This window comes from Aptenodytes patagonicus, chromosome 1, assembly GCF_965638725.1.
Source record: "Aptenodytes patagonicus chromosome 1, bAptPat1.pri.cur, whole genome shotgun sequence".
NCBI classification, from domain to species: Eukaryota; Metazoa; Chordata; class Aves; order Sphenisciformes; family Spheniscidae; genus Aptenodytes; species Aptenodytes patagonicus.
In genome coordinates this window covers 68,555,317-68,569,972 of record NC_134949.1, presented here as the reverse complement: position 1 = coordinate 68,569,972, position 14,656 = coordinate 68,555,317, and the positions used below count along the sequence as shown (strand labels likewise).

The window sequence follows — 14,656 nt, the reverse complement described above, 5'->3', positions numbered from 1 at the left end:
GAGCGTCAGATCTTTGCTCCAGCTGTACTTACCTAACACTCCTTCCGTGCACTACTGAGGAACAAGGACAGCATCACATACCTGAACCTGGGATCAAGGCCACGTGAGCAAACAGAATCCTCTCTCCAAAGATGTCACCGCGCAGGAGCACGTAGGTACCTGGGGCTTGGTCAAAAGACAACGCCAGTCTTTTCATTGACTCTGTCTTAGTTTCAGGTCTGGATCCTAAAGGAGCCAGAGTTACTTGCTGATGTCTTAAGTTATGGTTTGTTAAAAGCTTCCCATCTGTCCAGGTTTGTACTCTGTTTCATACACATTTAAATTACTGCTGGATGGATGTGGTAGAGTGATGATTTTGGAAACATTCTTATTGTTTTTTAATTTCTTATGTGCTGTGTTTTTTACAGAGATCAGCACAAAAAGGCAAAACAACCAACTGTGACAGAATACATAGAACAGCATGAGCTGCCAACAGATAAACGAAAACCGTCCAAAATAATAGACACCAATGTGAATCATGACCAAAAAGCACATTTGTAGTAATAAATGTCATCTGTGTCAGATAAACAACTCACAAATATTTATTAAGATAAACAGATTATTAATAGAGAGACATCCCAAATTCAGATCGTGTCTTTCAGCCCTAGCAGGTATGAATTAGCAGCCAAATCTGCCAAAATAAATCTGGCACTCTCACAGAGGTCATCATACCTAACAAATTTTTTTTAAAAAAAGGAGAGTACAAAGGAGGAGAGAGCAGACAAGCATTTTTTTTCCCCCTTCTACTACTATGACACAGTTTAGAGAGATCAGGCTGCATTAGTGCTACTAAAGATGATACAAGCATGATGATGATAAGAAAAAACTGGAGGCACGGTTGAGGGAGAGGCTTCCCCTGGTAGCTGCAGTTCTGACCCCAATCCTATAAGCTGCTCCAGGCAAACAGGTGCCTGAGGCCTCATTTTGAAATCAGTGGGTTCAAGCCAAGCACAAAAATCTGTCTAGCCGGAGCATCAGCCTGCGGTTACCATTTACCTCATTTTGCCAGTCTTTCAGATGCAGATAACATTTTGTTGATATGGCACGAGTTTTAATGTCATGAAAAAATGTGACAGAGTATTTATTCTTCGACTCTGGTGGTTGCAGAATGAAGCCAGTCAGTTTAAAAAGTGAACCAAAGTTAATTTTCAGGAGGAGCTAAATAAAAACAGTTGTTTCTTAATGCAAACCTGGCACTAGTGCATCCTGCAGGTAATGGATGTACAGTCCCGAGCTTCTGGAAATGGAGAGGTTGAGGTTGTAGCAGCAGTGGGAATTCTTCCATAATGTACATTCTGTATGTTTCACAGCATAGATTTCAGGACATAACAGTATTATACCAAACTGAAAAACAACAGGCCTATAAAATACCGAATGTGACTGAAACAATATTGGTTTTGGCATTAATTTGTTGTATTTCCTTCCCTTCTATGAAGGTAATGGTGCATAGTCAAGGCCAAGCTCCTGCTGCCTCCACACGGATGTATTCAAAGAGGGAAAGGAGGAACTCATAATGTGACAGTCTGCCTGTCCTGGCTAGGTCTCCAAAGAGGAGCAGGAGCAAGAACTACCTCATCACTGCTAGTGCTGGTTCAGATAAAGCCAGGGAGTTGCTGTCATGGGAAACTGCTGGCATTTTTACCACCCACCATGCTAATTAACCCTCTTCACCCTTGCTGGCACTTCCAGTGGTGTCACTGCTGCTTCAGCTGAACTGGTAGGTAGCCCTGATTGGAACTTGTCCTGCTTAAAGAGCTATGCTGTAGCCAGCAGGCTGTTTGTTCAGTGGGCTCCTGAAAAATTAAAACCCTCTCTTACGGGCAAGAGTCAAGCTATGTAGAGCTAAAGGCAAGGGTTCACTACATGCTTTCAGAGAGTAAAACTCCCATTGACTTTAGTGGCAGCCAAGATTTCACCCTGCGTGACATCTACATTGCTTTTCTAGTGGTTCTGGGGTAGTGGTGAATGTGAAGTACTTTGCAGTGATGGAGACAAGATGGAGTATTGTGCTGCAGTTTGCATGACTATAAGGAATAAAGCCTAAAATAAAATCAGGAGCTCTCAACTGTAAATACCAGTCAGCACAATAAAAGGTAGGTGCTGCCCCAGCTCCCCACTGGAGCTAGTGCCATCGCTGCCAGGCCAGTCTGAATTCTAAGGAATATTCTTGTAGCTGGTTTATATTTTCATTTGCCTTCTGGTAAGTCCTACTTACTTATTTTGAGGTACCCGAAAAAAATTCTCCTCTTCCTTTATGTTTATATTATCTGGATCCTTTCAGATATTCTTTCCCACCCACGGCAGTTGTTTTGTGAAGGTCCCCGAGTTCTTTGACTCTTTTCCTTACAAGCCAGCTTCTTGCTCCTAATGCTGTTTGACTTGCCTGTCCTGGCCATCTCTGTGCTTAGCCTACTTCCCCACGTGCCAGAAAGGGCAAGTCTGTAAGTCCCCTGCACCGTACACGGACACATCCACAACCGCCCGCTTTAAAGGCAGGAGTACCCCAAGGCTTTGCAGGCAGAGGAGACCTGTGCAGAGCAGGATGCAGCTTGTCTTTAGCAATCCAGCTCAGCACCTCTGCCTGGCAGCAAAATACTTGGACAAAAATAGAGAGGCCCCCTCGGACAAACTTACGGGATTTCTGGGCTCAACCCCGATTCTCTGCATTCAATGGGAAATTCAAGGACATATTCATGGCCTGTATAGATTTGAGAACACATTTTTCGTTGTTGACTGAAGCTCAGCCTGAGCTGAGAGGTTAGGAGCTTGGCTGTGCTCCTGTCTTCCTTCCTGCTGAAAATTCTTCATTCCTGGCTTGTTTTAGTGGATGTGCTCACCTACTACTGAAGGCCATGTTGAAATGGATGTAGTGAATTGTTTGTCGTAAATTGTTTATTTGCCAAAATAAACATTCAGTCAATGCAAAATTATTTGTGAATTTGAGATGCACTCACTGAACATTTTGGACATTTAGAACAATGAGGACAACATTATAGGAATGACGAAATGCTTCTTTTCAATGGATTTTTACACAAATTGTTTGGATGTCCTAGATGAAGTCATAAGGTGGTAGGGACAGAGGGGAGTCCTACACCATCACCCAGCACCGTCCTTCTGTTCAGCAGCTCCGGGTCAGGATGTTCACATGGACCATGACAGAACGATGTCACATGCCACAGAGGTGCACAAATGTAGCCCATTTCTCAGGGAAGAGGCTTTAACATTGGAGCGTAAGGCACACCCCCTTCCTGCTCTCCAGTTCCTATGAAACTCCCCAGACTTGGGAGTTTTGAGGGTGGTTTTTTTTTTCTAAGCCCTTTTTCTTCTCCCAAGAACAGGGAAAAAATTGAAACCTGGAGTACTTATTTATTGATGCTTAACTTTACTATTTTTTTAAAGAATGAGCTATGCAGTTTAGCTAGCACATAGAAGTCCTATCAGAAATATTTATTAAATAAATGCACAGGTTTTATTATGAAACAATGACAAAGATACTGTTAAAACAGATGTTGTGTTGCGCACAATATTATTTTTGTTGCCTCTCTAAAATGGAGGGGGTAATTAAAGGCTGAAATGGGAGATATATATCCTACTGCTTTGTAAATGAAAAGGAAGATTATATCTGTAGGTCTTAGAAATAGAATTAAGTAGGGACCTGATGTTATAATACAGATGCAAAATAAATTCATGTTTCTGGAGAAAAATCTTATGAAATTAACATGGCACCTTGGTATACAGTTATTACAAGGCAGTTAATATGGCATAATTTTAAGGACCACCAGGAAATTTGGCCTGCAGCACAGAGGAATTATAATAGCCCTATATGGTAAGCTTTGAAATGAAATAACTTCATGTGAATACTTAGTAGCAATAGAAAGCATTTGAGAGATTGAAATGCAAGAGTAATAAAATCACTGGAAATGTTTAACATGTATTTCACTGCTCATTCAGAAAGAAAATATTTCAGGTAAGAATTTCAATTTTTTCACTAGATTTCCAGTTGAGTAGAAACTGGAAAAACATCTCTGAAGGTGATGCCTAGGCTCTTCTACGGATCTAGTCCTTTGCTTTCATTGCATATACCTGGAAAAAAATGGCAGAACTAAAGGTGGTCCCAAACAAACAAATAGCAAATAATTTACCCTAAAACTATGGAGTTTTAATTATTTACCAAATACGCTGGAAAGAGTGGTTTGGGGTTGACTTTGGAAAAAAGCAGAGTTTAATTTTTTGGTTCAACAACCGAATCAAATAATCAAATATTCACACAACCCAGCCATTTGAACACCCACTTAAATCCTAAAATTGGAGCTTGCCATTGACAGCAAAGAGTTTGGATGAACAACTTCTCACAGGGGTGAGTCTCATTCCCAGGGAATATTGATTTCTGTTATTTAGGTTTTATATTTGAACAGATGAAAAATTGTTTCCAGCTTGAAACTAACTCTGCAGGAACAAGCTTTTATTAAAGGAATTTTTTCAGCGCAAATTTTTCTTTACCACGTATTATTTCATTTTCTGAAATATGCTTCTAGGAGGCAATGTCAAAAGTACAATTAAATGGTGCAGGACTGAGTCCTAATTGATGGTGACAATAATTAAAATGAATTATTTCATGAAAGCTGCTTTTTTTTTTTTTTTTTTTTGCTTTCACCCCTCATTATTCTGTTTGGAAACAGACTGTCCTAAAATGTATAGAGTGTCCTGCTGTCACTATTTAGACAAGCATTTGTCAGTAAGCTCTTAATATACACTAATATTTTCAGTAGGCTTTTCATAGAACATCTTTCTCTCTCTCCAGTTATATTTAACACTAATCTTTAATGTAGGGTCTTGCATCTCTTTTCATGCTTCTCTTTTTATTAACTTTCCAGATATATTCAGAAATACCCTAATTTGCATCCAGCAATGACTTATGTCTTGAAGCATTAAAATGTACATTTAAAAACACTGAAGCTAATGTAGGAAACTGATAAAATACTATTAAAAGTTCCTGGTTTAAATATATGTGATTTGAAAAATATTAATTTTTAAAAGAGCTATTTTTAAAAAAGGAAGAAATGTTCTTGAAAATTCCGTCTCTTTTTTTTTTTCTTCCTTTAGGAATTGAAAGTCCAGAAGATTAAAAAAAAAGGGCACGTCCAAAGCTGGGTAGGGAGTGCCGTGAATTTTCATTTTGCCTTTCAGAATGGCAAAAACCCCCTAAACTTCAATTTTTTTTGAAACAAGGTCTAATATTTAGCACCCATGTTGTTCTAAAGGAACTTAATGGAGGTGGTCAGAATAAAAAGAAGAATGATGTTCATGATGACTGGCTAAGACAGTAGCTGGTAGTTGTAGCTGGCTCCTTCATCCTTGGGTTAATGTCCTCTTCACATGGCAGAGGGGGATTAGTCAGTCCGTGACAACTCCTAACCATTACAGCAAGGAAAGAATGGCTCAGCAATGGGGTTCATGTCTGAAACAAAGTGGAGAAGGTTTGGATAGCTGGGTTTTGTTTTGAATATGCAATGGTAACTGGGATTGCACGGCCAACAGCTGGATGTTTGAAAGTCTTGCAGATTCTGAGTCTTCTGTGTGCCGACTTTAACATTAAACAAGTAATTTGTGCCTGTTAGGAGCACGGTTAAGTGGACGCCTTAGAATACTTGTTGCTTTTCTCTTACGGCCATGGCTGTTCTTAATATTTCTCCCCTTTCCTTTATTTTTTTTTAAGGCCTGGTATGGGATGTTTGATCTCTTGCCAGGTAGCCTAGCTGGAATACACTCTGTTCAGTTATGCAAGAAGCATGGATTTGATCCCTAACTCCTGTTACCATGCTCTTAGGAATACACGGTTACAAAAATAAAAGCATTAGCCTGCAGCCATACTGCTGCGTGCTGTGCTCTCGTCAGATCTCATGTGTTCAGCGAGGTCAGCCCTGCTCAGGACTCACAGAGCTGGGGATGCTGTGGAGATGTGGGAAGGAGCCACAGAATAAAAGAATGTGTGTGAAATGCTGTCCTTGTCTGTGCTCCACTCCAGGGAGTTTCTACTCTCTTGTCTATTTTTTGTTACCTTTTTTCCCTCATATGTACCATTATTTCATAAACATGCATTTTTTTTCTTTTTTTTTTTTTTTAAGTCAACAAAGGCAATTACTGTGAGTATGCAGAACTGCGTGGATGCAATGCTAAGAATGGCATTTTGGAATTCACAGCTAAGAGTCTTCCCAGCGACACTTAGGACGGAGACCTTTGCAATAAAGCCTTCCCTTACAGACCAGTTCAAGGTCCATCAATATGAGACACTAGTTCGGTGCAGCTGTACAAAAAGGTACCATTTTAACCTATGATAGTAATACATGGGTCATTTGATACTCATGTGTGCATTGAAGAAATGGCATTATTATTGTTAATCATGGGGTTTTTTTCCAGGACTGCCTGAGAAGCAGCCACAGCCTGAGCCCTACGCGAAACACTGCAGCACGTTGTGCCCTGGAGAACTTACAGTCTGATGGGCAGTGCAGGCACAGGATGTCAGAAGGGCTCTGGCACTCATGAAGAGTAAGTAGTGTGATGCTGGCGAGTGATGTTTAAAGCTGTGAGTCCAGGGCTGAGGAGGAGGCTTGGATGATAGGGAAGAAAGTGTAGAAGCAGAAGGGGTTGAGGAGGGGACTTCGATGAGAGTGGCAGAGGAGAAGGCAAAGGGGGACAGATACGGTGCTTCTGTCAACTTCAGGCCCTAGTTTGTTCCACTCCACTGTATTTTACCCCAAAGCCCCATTACTAGGGGAAGAGGAAGGCCACATGTCTGGGGGGAAGTGTGTGGGAAAAGTGTCTCCACAAATCTGAGTCAGAAGAAAGCTTGTGCAGAAGGACAGGTGGCTGTAGTTGGCCCTTATTTTATCCCCCTGCAATAAGAACACCTCAGAGGTAATACAGATATTAATGTTATACTTAGAGCATCTACACCTCTGGGGGGGGGAAGTACTTAGCATATTACTTTTGTCTCCCAAATGACAGAACATTGTTTAGTTATGTCTAGTTTGATACTGATAGTTAGCGTGCACTCAGAGGAGGTGCTAATTGTCACCAGACACGGAACAAGGGACGGATGTTCAAGGAGGATCCTGCCTGTTCTTCTAAGCCAACGCTACAAGCAAAACATTGGAGTCGGACCTGAAGCAAAACCTGATGTCCAAACACTTCTAAATGTTAGGTGAGCTCAACCCTATGTCCAACTGCAATAGCAAAACATTCCTCAGAGCTGAAAAACTGCAAAACGAGAGGGATGGCTGGAGTAAGATCTGATCTGTTTTCTGGCCCTCTCCTGACCTTGTGCAAAAGCGACTCAGCCAGCTCTGCCTGAATGTTTGACAAATGCTATTCAACAGACTGCAAGAAATTTCCAGCATCTCCAAAACACACAACCACAGCTGCACTCTGTATTCTCCTCACCTTCGCTTTTTACATTTTCCCTTCAGGTTCTGAGTTTTATGTTATTAAATTTTGGTGTAAAACATTATAATAAATAATAAGGAGCAACATTTTCCATCTTAAAGATATCAAAGCTGGAAAAATATTATTGTTTCCTTTTTTTTAGTGAGGAAAGTGAGGCACTAATTACTTACCCAAGGTGACTTTGCTCAGTAAAAGATACTGCAGCAAGAGAAAGAGCAAATCAATTTGATGTTTTGAAGGTTGGGTTTGTTGGTTTGGGGTTTTTTACTTGAGAAAAAGCACTCTGGTGGGAAAATGCAGTTTCAGAAAAGTTAAAATGAGTTCAAATACAATGTGAATCTAAAAGGGTTGGCTCTTGCACATGAATTTGTGACTGTGACAAACCAACAGATGAGTGATCAGTTTGTGTATAGATAATTGCAAGGAGTCTAGCCTACAGGAAAAAAATGTCTTTATGCAAGAGTTCTGGACAGGGTGGAAGCGCTTGAATATTGCGGTGATGGAAAAGCTAACAGACAGAATAAGCACTCTAGACAGTTAGCCAGAGAGTGGCATGCAAAAGCACAGAAAACCTGACGTGCCCTGAGCTGCTCTGGATCAGCCAGTTTCTCACAGTGAGGATTGTGCCGGTAAATGACAGCAAAGCAGAGCGTGCAAAGCCTCCGCGCAGCCCGCAAGAAGACCGGTGGAATATCCGGCTTCATTTATTCAGCGGGCCAAGGGCAAAAGCGGGTTCTGACTGAGGGGGCGTCCAGGTCATTGCCTTGCCACTGCAGAACAAAGTGACTGAAAGCGGCAGTGCCACCATGCATAAAAAGGATCACTCTGCAGCCCCCCCCCCACCCCCCAACTAGCGTTTTCTGTTGGTATCGACTTGGGCAATGGGAAAATTTCCCTTTCTGGGAAAGCCAGAAGGCATTTTCCAAACCAGCAGTTAGCGCGTTTCCTAACTGCATAAGCCTCTGCCACGCTGTCGTGCATGACTTGGCACAACACGAGGCGCTGCTTTTTGCACCCTATGAAAAATCATGTCTTACTGCATGGGAAGAAGGACCTCTGTCTAAATCTTCCCGTACCTGGGCAACAGTGGGTAGTAGTGCTCCTTTTGTTAGGGGAGAAAAATACTGTGTGTGATCTTATTTTTGTTGGCTGGGACTTGCCAATGCAAAGCAGCGCCAGAGCGAGCTTGTCGGCCACAGGTGCCAGTTGGCTCCTCGAGAGCAGCCCTTGCTTAAGGAAGAGGATCCTGTCCTCAGGACCACTGAAGATGAGCCAGTGAAAGGTTATGAGATGGAGCCAGTAAACATCGTTCCGGAGAGAGAAGAAATTGTGTCCATTATTCCACTGGCTGGGAATGGTGTCGCTCGGTCCCCACCAGCCAGTTGCATGGGCTGAGACATGCAGCGGCTCTGCGGTTGAATTAAACACTGTGTTAAGCAGCTGCTCTCCTCATTTGCCTCCAGACTCTTCCTGTGCTGTTATTAACACCTACTTGTGCCTGGTTAGATAGGTCTTGTCTGCACAGGTTGATATATGACAAGGTTACACAAGAGTTCACTACGATTTACAGCCTCTCGCCCGCTACCAGCGTCTTCCTGGTGCTTGGTCCAGTCCACTGCTACCCTGCTATCACTTCTCACGTGGGGCTCACTGTATCCCTGCTGCTCCATCACCTCTCTGCCCGCCCAGCCTACAATTCAGTGTCTTCCCTTTCTCTCTCTGTTAGCTCTCTTTTTGCCTTTTAATGATGGATTTTGCAAACCTGCTGGCTCCTCTTCCTCAGGGTGGCTGGGAGGGGGACATGGGAAGGGGCTGCATCAGTCTGCCATCACCTCTTGCTTTCTCTTGAATTTTATCAATGCATTGAATTGGATTTTTATCCAAGCAGCAGAAAGCATTTGTAGGGCTTTCCATCAGCAGTATATAAATAAAAATGGATCAGAATAGATTGGTTTGTTGCTTCTTACATCCGCTTCCCTATTTTGTTTTTGAGAGGTCCTGACACCCACACACAGGCTCCTTGCTCAGACTCGGCTAGATCTGCTTTATTGTCTGCTTTGAGTTTTTGGCAGGATTTTCCATCCCTCATAACCTTCTTCCCTTACAGAGAGTTTCAGCAGCTCTTACCCTGGTCCTTAGCTCTTAGGCCTTGTGCCCGTACGCTCTCCATACTGATGGGTCTTACCAGGCCCATCATTAAAACATCACAGGAGCAAGCACTGCACCCTTCTGCTGGCTCTGAAATGGGGAAACTGCTGCTGCTGGCTTCTGATCTCCTTTGCAACTCCACCGGGTCTAACATCACTCCCCTGCTTCAGTCCGCGTTTCCCACTGCAAAGGAGTGGAACTGAGCAAAGAATCTGCAACAGGTAATGTATATAACGGATTTACCCTTCCCCCCCCAAGTTGAATATGCATGAGCGGGTCCTGATGTCTTCAAGTGCATCCACTGTTTGAAGAGGCTTGCCTCATTTTTTTCCTTGTGCACTGTTTTTAATGCTACGTATCAATCATAAATGTTCCATGTGTGCATTCAAAAACTGGTATTTGCTATTCAAATAGTATTAAGTTATAACTGTTATTTTTAAATAAGTCTTGAGGAATTGTTTCTGATCCTGAAGGGGATGAGCATGCAAATACCTCTGTCATGTGTAGCACACAGCCCTTTAAAATGTGGTTTTAATATTTACAGGTACACTCTTGAAATTCACTTTTCATTATTTATGCTGGAAGAACGTGGTTGCTTGAATGTGTGCATAAAGGGGAGTATAAAAGTGACACAAGAACAAACTAGTAGAACATACTTAAAAAAAACAACCTGTTATAAAGTCAGTTTTTAAATTGCCCAACTCGAAACATGAGCACTGGAGAGAAAACTAGCAAGTGTATGAGTCAGATTCCCCTTTTGCTTGCCATGCTCTGTACCAGATACCTGGAAGCAGAAAAGCAGCCAGGCGCAGGTGCTGAGCATGGCGACAAACATCTGTGGGATTTTCTCTCAGACTGTGACCCTGCAACATGTGGGCAGGGACCAGGCCGAGAGCTGTGCCAGTGCCCCCTTCTCTTTGTGGTGGGGTACTGCTCGCTGAACCGCTGTGCTCCGATGGGGCAGCCACCTGTGGAGGCATGCTGGAGGCCCATCACCTCCCTCGCGAGGCACCCAGCAATGCTCTGAAGGGTCTCGGCGGGGTCCCTGGGCTGTCCGTGCCCCGTCACGAGGCCGGCAGCCCGCCGGCTCCCGCTGCCCACCACCTCGGGCTGGCAGGCCACCTGGGGCCCAGGCCATCACAGAGGCTGGGGCACAAGGGAGGGCGGCAGCGCCGGGGAGGGGTTCAGGCGGGGCAGACGACGCAACGCCTGGCCCAACACTGCCGGGGGCAGGGGACAGTGCAGGCTGCTGAAGGCCCACAACATGGCCGACGCCCCCCGCCACCGGGGAGCGCCTCACGCCCCGCGCCCCACCCTCTACACCGCGCATGCGCAGCCCCGCCCCCCGCCCTCGGCTCGGCCCAGGGGCTTGCCGCGAGCTGCAGGGGCGCCCTAACCGGGCGGAAGTGACTGACAACTAGGGGCGGAAGCGGTGCGGGGCGCCGCTTCCTGCTCGGCGCCGGGGCGTGGCTGGCTCGCGGCAGGTGAGGGGTGCGCGGCGCGGCAGGGAGCGCGCGCTGGGCTCGGCGCGGCCGCGGGGGGCGGGGCCGGGCCCTCCTTCTCCCCCCCCCCCGCGGTTCTGTGCCCGGCGCCCGGGGCGGGCTCGGCGCGGCCTGGCCGGGCCCGCGGGGACGCCGGCGGTCGGCGGTGCTGGCGGAGGGCGCGGAGGAGGGCCGGGTGCGGGGGGTGTCCCCGCGGCGCAGCGCGGAGTGGAACGTCTTTGGCTGGGCTCGGCGGGGAGGAGCCGGGGCTCGGGGAGCTTCCCTCCCGTTGGGCCTGAGCGGGGCGGTCGGCTCTGGCAGGGCCCTGTAAGCGCCTGCGAGGGGCCGCCGCGGGGTCTGCGGCCTGTCACCCGCCGGTGAAACGCTCCTGGTGGCCACAGGCGCTGTCCGTCGGGGACCCCGTCAGGTCTTGGGACGAAGAGCTTGGTAACGTGAAATGAGCGCCCTACAGTACCTGTTTGGGTGGGATAACAGGTTTAGAAAACCTTTTGCTACGCTTCTCGTGCGGTGCTTCAGTGCTGAGCCGTGAGATAGATTGGGAAAGCTGCCAGGCGGGCATGGAGCATGGAAGTCTCCAGTTGGCGATGACGAATGGGACACTTGGACTCAACACAGCGCTTCGGGGCCTGGGAAGGGCGATGCCTTCTCTCCGTGTAGGTTAGGTGCCCTGTAGGGATAGACAGCTAGATGCTGCAGCCTGAAGGGAGTCACGAAAAAGAGAAAAAGGTGTCCAAGGTAGAGGGTCAGAGGACTCTGGGATGTGGGTTATGTAATTTTTCCTCAGAAAGTCAGCTAATGGCTTGTAATAGAGTTGTGGGGGTTTGTACTATTCCAGGTGCCGATTGGTTACTATTAACTATCAGCTAATCCAAAGACCACCACGGATTATAAAAAACGTAACTTCTAGTCCATCAGTGCATCAACACAGTTTGCTACCTGGAGTACTGGCAAATCAGTTTTAACATGGATTTACTTTAAGTTGCACAAGGGCATCTTCCTCACTCCCAAGCTGGTAGCTGTGGTGAAGTAACTAATTGTCAAATAAAAACACGTTTGCAAGTGAACCCGAGTGCTGTTGTGATAAATGCATTTATTATATTATTTTTTTTCTATGTTCAAAATAAAGAATGAGTCGGCCAACAGTAAAAAGACCAGAGGGCTACTAGACCTAGCTGTGCACATGAAGAAAGGCTGCCGATGGATGTAGTGAACATTGTGAATCCACATCCAGCAGTGGTGATCATTGTTTGTATTTATTTTAGTAATCAACAGAAGTCCTGTTGTGGTGACAGGGCTTCTTTCTTTTTTTTTTCTTTTTTTTTTTTTTTTTTTTTAAATGGTGTGGTTCAAATGTTGAATGGTTGGACAGCACCTGGATTTTCCCAGAGGCCTCTTTCAGAAGAGGGGGCTTTTCATCCCTGGGGAGAGTAGGCTTATTCTCGACTCTGCTCGCTTCTACAATGCAGCTTCCAGCAAGGAGTGTGGGATAGTGCCAGCTGTGGTGGTGGCATTTCACGTGATTCAAGCAAATGTCAGCTAGGAGTTAGCTTGAGATGACCTATTTATTTCATTTAGGTTGCGCAGCGGGTGTTGCTGGCAGTGATTTGCAGACCGGATTGACCTGTCCTGGAGTAGATGAGGTAGAAGCTAAAACAAGCTAAAACTGTCCCTATTTCTTGCCAGTTCTCTGAAATACGGAGCCTTCCTTGAGCAGTGAAAGGAAGCGGAGCGGATAGTGCTGCTCTTGCCAGAGGCAAGGGCTGGAAGCAAAGTGACTTTGGCATGTTCTTGTAGAGGCTTTCTGCATTTTGGTTTTCTGGGGAATCGGAGGTGCTCCAGTCAACTGTCCCTTGCTTAGACTTTCTTTTAGGAAGGTTAGCTAAGGACTGATAAGTTCTCCTGATATTTAATTATGCTTGTCTTGTCTGACTAGTAAAGCTGGGATGTAAAGGCTGCCCGATATACCTCTGTATTCCCGGGATGCTTCGGATGGGGGGAAATAGCCACACCTCCAAAGAGCCCTCAGGCAGAAAAATGCCTGAGGCACTCCCAGAGCAGCACAGGCTGCTAGTCTTAGCATCTGCCCTTCTTCTATCACTCTGGATATTTAAACTGAGTTTTTAATCTTCATTCCTTCAGATAAAAAGTGCAGTTCTCTCAACTCAGGAGTTCATTGGCAAAACTGAAAGCAGATAATCCCTGGGAACTACTCTGCAGTCTGGCTTCTGCTAATACCAGGTAACTATAGTCACTGCATGCTCAGCCTGAGCGGTAAAAGAAAAGGGTAGAAATTGAGGGCTGGGCAAAAATAGTACTGAGATAAGCCTGAAAGCAAGGTAGATTTTTTTTAATAATTTTTTTTAGATTAAAGATTGTGTGCAGAGGAAGAAGAGGATTATGTCTGAAATTGTGATGTTTCCCATGCCTGTGGTATTTGAGCTTGAAGGGAATCATGTTTATCACTCAGAAAGCAATTTCTATAGCTAATCAGCTCTGCTTAGACCCCTTCACAAGATAACCTTTGCCAGAAAATAGTCCGTCCAGCAGTTTGTTTAGTGGGTTATTGATTCCCCAGGTGTCATTCTTTTGACCCAGCTTTTTGTCATCTCCTGTTATCCACGCCACCCTGTAGGGATATTGCTTCTAGCAAATATGAACAAGCTTGAAGACACTTCCTTATAGTGAGTGAGTTCCCCTCCTGTCATCTTGCGGAAATGCAAGCATTCCCTTTCCTTTTGAATGTATAAAATGGGCAGGAACTGGTTTGGTTGCCAGTTTGATGTGGTTGTTGCCTTCATTAAATAGCTCAGGGTCTGTTGTAACACAGTGTGTGTGGGGTATGGGTGCTGTAAAACTCCAGAACTTTGGAGCAGAGGGTACTGAATGTGGAGGTGAAAAATAGGACATTGCTAGTTAGGGTTTGTGGCAGCAAGATGTGGCAATGGTTAGATCTGCAGCTAAGGTCGCTTCGCAGGAGACTGAAGCTGATTTTGCATCAGAAAATTAGAGAGAAAAATTAACTGCATCTTCCCCCCCCCCCCCCCCCGGAAAGTGACGTGTTTTTGGAAGTATGTATTTGTTGCTGTGGTCTGATAGTAAGATTGAACAGCTCCTCATTTTTCTGAACCAAACATTCTGGAGGAAGCCCTACAGCAGCATTTCAGCTAGCCTGCTTTTGAAACTCCAGTATTTAAGAGAACTTACTGCAGGGGAATGGCCCTCCAAGGGACTTTTGGCATAGCTGGTGGCTTCTGTGTACTTTAGGCATACAAAACCAAAGTGCCCCCATTTAGGAAATTGAATGAAGAGCTGTGTCTGGATGTTTGGGCTGGGATTCTCTGTATGTCTGTATTGTAGGTGTAGCTAAGCTATTTGCTTAGGCTTCTTTTATAATAAATAGTGAGAGGAAGGGAAGGCAGGCAGTTAGCACAGTGCTGTTGGTCAGTTTTAGATGGCTGCCTTAGAATCAGATCAATTGTTCATTAGAGCCCCTGATTGTCTCCATTAATGATGAAAGCCAAAGG

The 14,656-nt window shown here is 45.2% G+C and overlaps 1 protein-coding gene across 5 annotated transcripts in view; it reads left to right on the top strand.

Annotated features, from left to right (window-relative positions):
- The first annotated feature begins 11,048 nt into the window (after positions 1 to 11,048).
- Positions 11,049 to 14,656, top strand: part of WASHC1 (WASH complex subunit 1) — a 47,296-nt gene continuing 43,688 nt past the window's right edge. The window contains exons 1-3 of one of the 5 annotated variants that reach the window (XM_076340797.1): positions 11,335 to 11,558; positions 12,708 to 12,772; positions 13,272 to 13,370. The gene's annotated coding sequence lies outside the window, so the exon portion shown is untranslated. Of the gene's footprint in view, positions 11,115 to 11,334; positions 11,559 to 12,258; positions 12,369 to 12,707; positions 12,773 to 13,271; positions 13,371 to 14,656 lie in introns of those variants that run through there. The other 4 variants (XM_076340808.1, XM_076340803.1, XM_076340789.1 and 1 more) reach the window with 4 other exon arrangements.